The sequence below is a fragment of the Phaenicophaeus curvirostris genome, chromosome 2 (genome assembly GCF_032191515.1).
Source record: "Phaenicophaeus curvirostris isolate KB17595 chromosome 2, BPBGC_Pcur_1.0, whole genome shotgun sequence".
Lineage (NCBI taxonomy): Eukaryota > Metazoa > Chordata > Aves > Cuculiformes > Cuculidae > Phaenicophaeus > Phaenicophaeus curvirostris.
This window is the reverse complement of record NC_091393.1, coordinates 5,635,577-5,643,586: the sequence shown is the minus strand read 5'-3', so window position 1 is coordinate 5,643,586 and position 8,010 is coordinate 5,635,577. Positions and strand designations below refer to the sequence as shown.

Here is an 8,010-nt window from a genome sequence, read left to right as displayed (position 1 = left end):
ACGGTTGGAGATGATGCTTTTAAAGGTCTTTTCTAAACTAAACAATTCTATGATTCTACTTGGATTTCCATATCCTCTGATCCCTCTAAAATAAGCTGTGTTTTGGTCTTTCAGATATGATCTTTGAGGGCACACGTTGAGCCTGAATCCTTCTCTCCTGAAGAGAAGGCTGTAAACTAGGGATCTTAAATAAAGGAAGTGTGCTAGATCTGAAAATGGGTAGTGTCTCCTATAAGCTCCTGCCGTCAGTGTTTTCTACTGGAAAACTCTAGGCTGATTTTATGCAACCTAGATGACCAGTGGAAGGACTGTGTTAAACTAGCTGATAAAAGATACTACTTTTCCATATGTCACTATTTGTTGACTTCAAGAGAATTCATTTGGAGTGCTGTAATTTTGAGGTTCAAGTGCCATAAGTACAGGTATCGTTGTACAAAGTAAGCTCAACAGATTTAATCTGAACTCCACATAAAAGTCAGCTGTCAATCTGTGAATCATTCCATTCAAGGTTTGGTTTATTATTGTTGTGGTTTTTTTCTTACAACATCTCTTTGATTTTTTTTTTTTTGGTAGTGATGAAAAGAGATCTATTGTCCTGTTAATGTACCTGTTAAAAATCCTTTAGTTACAGAAAGTCAGCTCCAAATACACACATACATAACTATAAAACCTACTGGATGCAGTAACATTTAGTATGCCTAAATCTTATCTCAATATAAGGCAAGGTTTGTGCAATATGGCATAAGCAGTCCATCTAGTATTTGCTGTACAGAGCACTGTTTCTTGTCCTGCATCATGTTCCAAATGGCAAAAGGTATTACAGACCACTATACATGCAGCCTAATCAGTCCAACAAATTATCGAGGAAGCAAGCATGGATTCTTCAGAGAACTGTGCCTGAATTTCTCATTTGTGGGGAAACAATGCAGAGATGTGCTGGAATAGCTTTTGCAGTATTCAGATATTTCCATGGCTAGGTAATGTCAAGAATGGAAAAAAACAAAGCATGTACTGGCAGACTTGGACAAAAGGATATATATTACAGCTAGCATACTTCTTTTTCCTACTGTCATTTTCTTGACATGCAAAATAAGCTAATTTGCATGCATATGGAACTTGCATTCACCCTATATCACCAGTTTCCTTATTAAAGATTACATCCTATTAGACGAACATATTTCTGTTAGGAAACTAGTTACTCTGGAATCCTACTGTTCCTTAACTAAGTAGTTCAGCATTAGAAAGTCAACCCTGTGTTATGGCTTCTGCCATCAGTATGATTACAAAAGTTCTTCCTCCACTGATTTAACAGCACCAGTCACGCACATAAAAATAGCAGGCTTTCAGAGACAAAGGTTTCCATATCGCGTAAGTGCCACTGTGAGTAGACTCATGTTTCAGTGACTGTGTTAACCAGAGTATCTTCTGTTTAAAGTAAACATCTGTAGGAAAAGCTGGCAAGGTGCAGTGGTCTCAGACGAGACACTGAGGTGCTTGAATAAGCTGAGACCTTCTATGACCAGTAGAACATAATTATTTTGAGAATTTACCTCGCTCTTCCTGCCATGGTTTATGAGTTCATAACCTGACAATGTGAGGCCATACAGGGCCTTCAATAAAGCTCTAAAGAACACAGAGAACTGTTAGAACACACAATGAGAAGGCATTTGCAGAAAGAACTTAAAACTTAATAAACTCAAAACTGTAAGTGCAGGGTGCACTAGAGTCATAGAATAGTTAGGGTTGGAAGGGAACTTAAAGATCATCTAGTTCCAAACCCCTACCATGGTCAGGGACATCCCACTAGATCAGGTTACCCAAGGGCCCATCCAACTTGGCCTTAGACACATCCAGGGATGAGGCGTCCACAACTTCCCTGGGAAACCTGTTCCAGTGTCTCACCACTCTCATGGTGAAGAACATTGTGGACTATGGCAAATGTTCTGCTGAATTAGATACTCAGCTTCAGGCCATTTGAATACCATTCCAGGCTCCAGAGGTTGCCTGCAGTAAGGTCCTTTGTGTAGCTGCTCCTTCTTTCCTCATGAGAGAGGATCAGCAGCAAGTGGCTCAAATAAAACTTCATGTTACTCGTCATTCAGACTTTTGAAAGCAGCACAGTGAGGTCAGCTCTGAGAGCTTTAACTGTGGAAGAGACGAAGACCTTCTAATAGACAGTACTTTGGTTCTGTAGATAGATTGAGCTCAGTAAGTATACAAGTTCTCTTCTTTGGTTTCTAACACCTGCATCCTCCCTTTTATTCTTAACAGGGAGAGGACTCATTGTCTAGTTGTCCCAGAATTAAAAGTACAGCAAACATTCAGTCATTCTTTCACATCTTCACTATCTTCATGATACTTTCCCTTGTAGGAAGAACCCGAATGTAAGAAAAAGATGAAGAGTAACCTAAAGAGGCTGTGGTTCCTGAGGTACTTTGAAAACAGCGGCATGCAAAATGCTCTGCATTGAGGCCTATACCTTCATTAGCAGAGTGACAGTACTAAGGCTTGCACCAGGCTCAATAAAACATTATATATACAAGCTAATCTATCACAGTGGAAAAAGCACAGCAGGAACCCATAGTCTCCCTCCTTTTTCTTGACCATCTATGCCTGCTCCTCCTTTGCCAGCCAGTCTGTGATCTCTTTCCTCTGGTCATGGAACTTCTTGTACATTAGAGCCTCCAGCCTTTCTTGCAGCAGCCACATGCTAAATGGAGCAACTACATTTTCAGAGTACTGGCAGTAAAATATGCTTGCTTGATGTTAGAAATACGCCTCCTACTTCACAGAAATACAAGCTGTGGATTGTCACATCTAACATGCCAGACTATTTTGATTTCAACTGTTCACAAGTGGAGAATGATTTTGTTTAAAGCAGCCTCAGGCTGAGCCAGGCTCAACTGTTCTTTGGGAGTGAGGGGGATTGAGAAAAGGGAGATAGTGGAATTAAAAAACTGTTAACTTCCAATGGACAGCAAATTACCTGCCAGCAATATTATACAGGTTGCTCGAAGAACTGTTTTGTTAGTGTCTTGTCTAAACTCTACTTCCTTTTTTCCGTTCTGTAATGTTAACTGCTGCATCCAGAGTTGTATTCAGAACAACACGCAAAGCAGAGGAGGCATTGCAAGTTAATAACAGGACCTTAGGCACCCTGTTACCTGTCAGAAAGCTTCCTTCCTCCTCTAGGGAATGTCACCTCATCTGACTAAACATGTTCCAAATGAAAGAATGAGGTCAAAGCAGTAACCTAGACAACTCCAATGTTACAGGTAACACTACTATTTATATAACTACTACTGAGAAGGGAATAGTTACTCCCTTAACTCTTTTACTTATATTTTGCTCACTGGGCTCTTTTTAAGCAGATATTGTCATGCAATTGGTGTTTGTCAGCTCCACCCAATGACCAGAAAACCCAAGGCATTTATGGGTTTTCTTCAAGCTCTAGTTGCAAGGTTAGAGAGTAGGATTGCAGATATTACTCTTTTTTTTCCTAAATGTTGGACTTTTCTTCTATTTTTTTTTTTGTTTTATATGCTTGTGGTACTGTCATGTGTTCTGGAAAACACTCAGCTAAGCAAACTTCTTAGAACTTAGTGTAGTAGTTTATATTTTTATGGTTTTAATCAAAATAGTGGTGCTTGGTATACTTTGAAATGCAACTAGCATTTGGTTGTGTTTTATCTGGCTAATTTTCAGAACCTTGAGATAACATTCAGCAGCAGATTTACATTCAGCTTTGCAAATCATGAAGAGTACTCTAAGAGAAAATGATGGGTCACGTATGGGTGACTTGTAAAGAGCCTCTGAAAACAAAAGGTTTTCAGAAGCATTGATTGCACACAAACAGATTACAATAACTTGCTGGTTATGTGGGAAACTCATCATAAATAACCATAAGATTCAGAATCTTGCAAATCTATGCTGGGATCTGAACTAAGGAAGTTTTCAGTGTGCGTAGCTGAGTGATACGCGAACCTGAGATAACAGTGACTATTAGATAGTAGTGACATTTTAGATGTTATCAAAAAAACAGAAGGAAAAACCACTTCCTAGCATAGCTGGAACCACTATTAACTGTAGCGTTCATTATGGTTCTGGCAACAGGAATTTTGAATTTACTTTTGATGGCATCAGAAGAAGTAAAGTAAAACTCTATCTATGTTTGAAAACAGTCTCAGTTTTTTAAGTTCAACACAGCTGTACCCTGAGGCTGAAACATGGCCATGTTTTGGCAGCAGGAAACACTACCAAATGTTGCAGTGATAAAGAAATCATGCTAATGCCAACCTCTAAAGTCAGACATATAAAAAAAATATAAAAGGGAGTATATTTATAGCAATATAATAAAGGTACCTGGCAAGTCTGTATTTAAAGATAACTTTTCTGTCTCTTTTAACAGCCATACAGTTTGTAAGTGCTGCAAGCCACAATTCACTGGTTTTTTTGAGAGAAGTTGTATATAATACATAGATCCATTGCATTTCTCCATTACACAGAACTGCTTCCTGTCTAGCTACCGGCTTCCAATAGACATAGGACAATTCAATTCTTTGAGTAAGTTCTTCCTTATTGACTGGCTTTTAGGGAGCACATACTGGAAATCGATAAGCAGATTCTTTTTTTAGCAGTAATTCAGTCAAGCCTTTAAATAAGGGCACGGATGTGGATATCCTGAACGTGGCTGGCAACAACTTGACACAGTCTTTCTTTTATTAAGGTCAATATATGCCATTGGGTTTGTAGCTGTCATTGGTGACTTCCAATGCTTTTAAAATTGTCAATTAGTTTGTTTTGCTGCTAGCAGTATGTCAAGGATCTTTCAACCTAAAAGACTATTTGTATTCTTGATATGCATATAATAAAATCTCTTGTGGGATCTATTTGTACAATGTGGTAGTTTCAAACCACATCTACTGCAACTTAATGCAGACTAAATATCCAGTACAAAATACAATCTCAATCATAAACCTGTTTTCTATTGTAAACATTTGAAGCTGCAGTTTCTCATTGCTGGAGGAGGACTGATACTGATCCATAAAGATGACTATCTTAGTGGTTTTAAATTTACTCCATTTATCAGACACATTTCTGTGATTGCTAAGAAGTTGCTGAGAACAGACAATGGATTGCACCAGCATCTTAACGTTTCCAACGTTTATGTCTTTGAGCTCTTGAAGAAATTATCCAGAGATAGGATAAATTTGTTTTGAAGCAGAAGTTTTACTGCTGACTAGGTCCATGGTTTCCAGGTAAATATTTTCTTGTCCAGCAGTGATGGTGGTCTTCAAACTTCCATTTTTTTGGACTGTACACCAGCTAAATTCCTCAGTGTCTCCTGTGCCAACAGATCCATCTGACTTTGCAGTGAGGACAATAATGAATTTGCGTTCTCTGTATACACAAGTCTTTCCATTTCCACTTCCTAAATTCTCACAGTATACTACAGCTGAGAAAAAACACTGGCTGTTTCTTCCTGTAATTTTTTAGAGATCTCCTAAGAAGATATTCATCTTTTTGTGGCACTCCATCTTTTCAACCACAGCAGAATATTTCCTTTTATTATTCTGAAAGTGACCATTTAGTTCCAGGACAATTTCTACCATTGGGGTCAAGATATTTAATGCTCATTCTAATCCACAAACGTACTCCTCAGTCAACCTCAACAGCTCAGCTTTACTAGCAAATCGCATAGTCTTATTTTTTAATATTTCTTCAGACATATGACAGTTTGGTGAGCACCAATTTTTTAACAGAGGCAAAAGATGCTGACACAACTAATGCAAATATATTGGCTGCTGAACAAATGGTAGATAGGAGGCCATCTATAAAATATGCATAGGGTGTCAACATCTGTTGCTGCTTCAGACCATTTTCATTAACTAAATCTTGTATTTTGTTGAACAGAACATTCATTCTCCCACAGATATATTTGGCTGACAGCACTGTGTTGATTGACAGCGTTCTTATGATCAAGTTTTGCATAGATACACTTTTTGTATTAACAGTAGTAACCAAAGGGTTAACCAAAGCTCTCCAAAGGGGGCTGGACACATGGGCTGAGACCAATGGCATGAGGTTTAACAAGGTCAAATGCCAGGTCCTGCACTTGGGGCACAACAACCCTGTGCAGTGCTACAGATGAGGGGAAGGATGGCTAGAAAGCTGCCTGGAGGAGAAGGACCTGGGGCTGTTGATTGACAGCGACTGAACATGAGCCAGCAGTGTGCCCAGGTGGCCAAGAAGGCTAATGGCATCTTGGCTTGTATCAGAAACGGTGTGACCAGCAGGTCCAGGGAGGTTATTCTCCCTCTGTACTCGGCCCTGGTGAGACCGCACCTCGAGTACTGTGTTCAGTTCTGGGCCCCTCACCACAAGAAGGACGTTGAGGCTCTGGAGCGAGTCCAGAGAAGAGCAACGAAGCTGGGAAAGGGGCTGGAGAACAAGTCTTACAAGGAGCGGCTGAAGGAACTGGGATTGTTTAGCCTGGAGAAGAGGAGGCTGAGGGGAGACCTCATTGCTCTCTACCGCTGCCTTAAAGGAGGTTGTAGAGAGGAGGGAGCTGGCCTCTTCTCCCAAGTGACAGGGGACAGGACGAGGGGGAATGGCCTCAAGCTGCGTTAGGGGAGATTTAGGCTGGATATCAGGAAAAAAATTGTCACAGAAAGGGTCATCAGGCACTGACAGAGGCTGTCCAGGGAGGTGGTTGAGTCACCTTCCCTGGAGGTGTTTAAAAGACAGGGGGATGAGGTGCTGAGGGGCATGGTTTAGTGGCAGATAGGAATGGTTGGACTCGATGACCCAACAAGTCTTTTCCAACCTGTGATTCTATGATTCTGTGATTCTAAGATTAATTATAACTTTTTCTCCAGTCAGAACAGACTGCTTGGTATTACCAGCTTCACAGACTCTTTTATCAGCTGCCCCAAAATAAGCATTTTCACTTCTTGCAACATCAACCAAGTTTATCTTCCAGTTCTAACAAACTCTTGTCCATCTGCTCTGGTTTCTTTCATAACAATAGTAAGTGAAAACACAGAGTAGGATCAACTGGAATATGTAATCATCTAAGTAGCTGCAGTAGTTCTTTTTGATGCACCTCTTTCCAAGATTTGGTAGGCTTCATTTTTGTTGTGTACAGGCATTTCTTCCAAGTCTTTCACATTTACACCTGTCTTCTTTATGGGATCATCAAACATCTGCAGTCTTTCTCCAACACTGAGAATAGGATTCAGGTCAAAAAGATCTTCACTATACATTTCCAGAAGAGAGGCTTTTACAAAAAAAAAAAAAATTATATATATATCAGTAACAATTGCTGAGATTTTCTAGTATTTGATACAATGTATTATACATGGTAGCAAATCCTCTTCTCAAGTATGTTCTTCATTGGGGTTTCCCTTAAACTGTGAAGGTATTTCCAATATCAGTTTGGCCATAAATTATCACTATACAGTTGTACCCATAACTTCATCCAAAACGTGACAATGCTCCTGTTGTCCTGTAACGGTTGTCTGTGACGCCTCCAGTGCAGACCCTACCTTAACTTCTTTTCTTGCTCGATCACAGTCTACAAAAGTATAGGCACATACTTTACATCCTGAGGTATGGAAAGTCATGCACCACACCACCACCTGGATTTCTTGCCCTTTGTGTTCTTTGCAAAGTGTTAAAGTATGGGGGACACTCTGCTCATCACTTACCTTGTCATGTCCACAGTGTGCAGTGCAGCAAGGTGCGGAAAGGTTTAAGCTAATACCGATCAAAATAGCCTGGAATAAAAGGTAATGTGGCCACAACATTTTTGTGTTGCACATGAGTTAACCAGCCCTGATAATAAGTGCTGGCCATGTCCTTGTGCCTGCATTTTGAAAAAGAAATAGTCCTCTGCCAAGTATTGCATTGCATAAGTACAAATCTGCTTGAAACTTGACTTAGAGAAGCCTTGCGTTACCTCACAAAACACACCCTATACTGCATCTGGTGCTGTGCACTCTCTGAACT

General features: G+C 40.0%; 1 pseudogene; it reads right to left on the bottom strand.

The window, feature by feature from the left end:
* Positions 1–5,189: 5,189 nt before the first annotated feature.
* On the bottom strand, positions 5,190–7,625 carry LOC138718043 (kinesin-like protein KIF11-A; annotated as a pseudogene).
* Between the last annotated feature and the right edge of the window lie 385 nt (positions 7,626–8,010).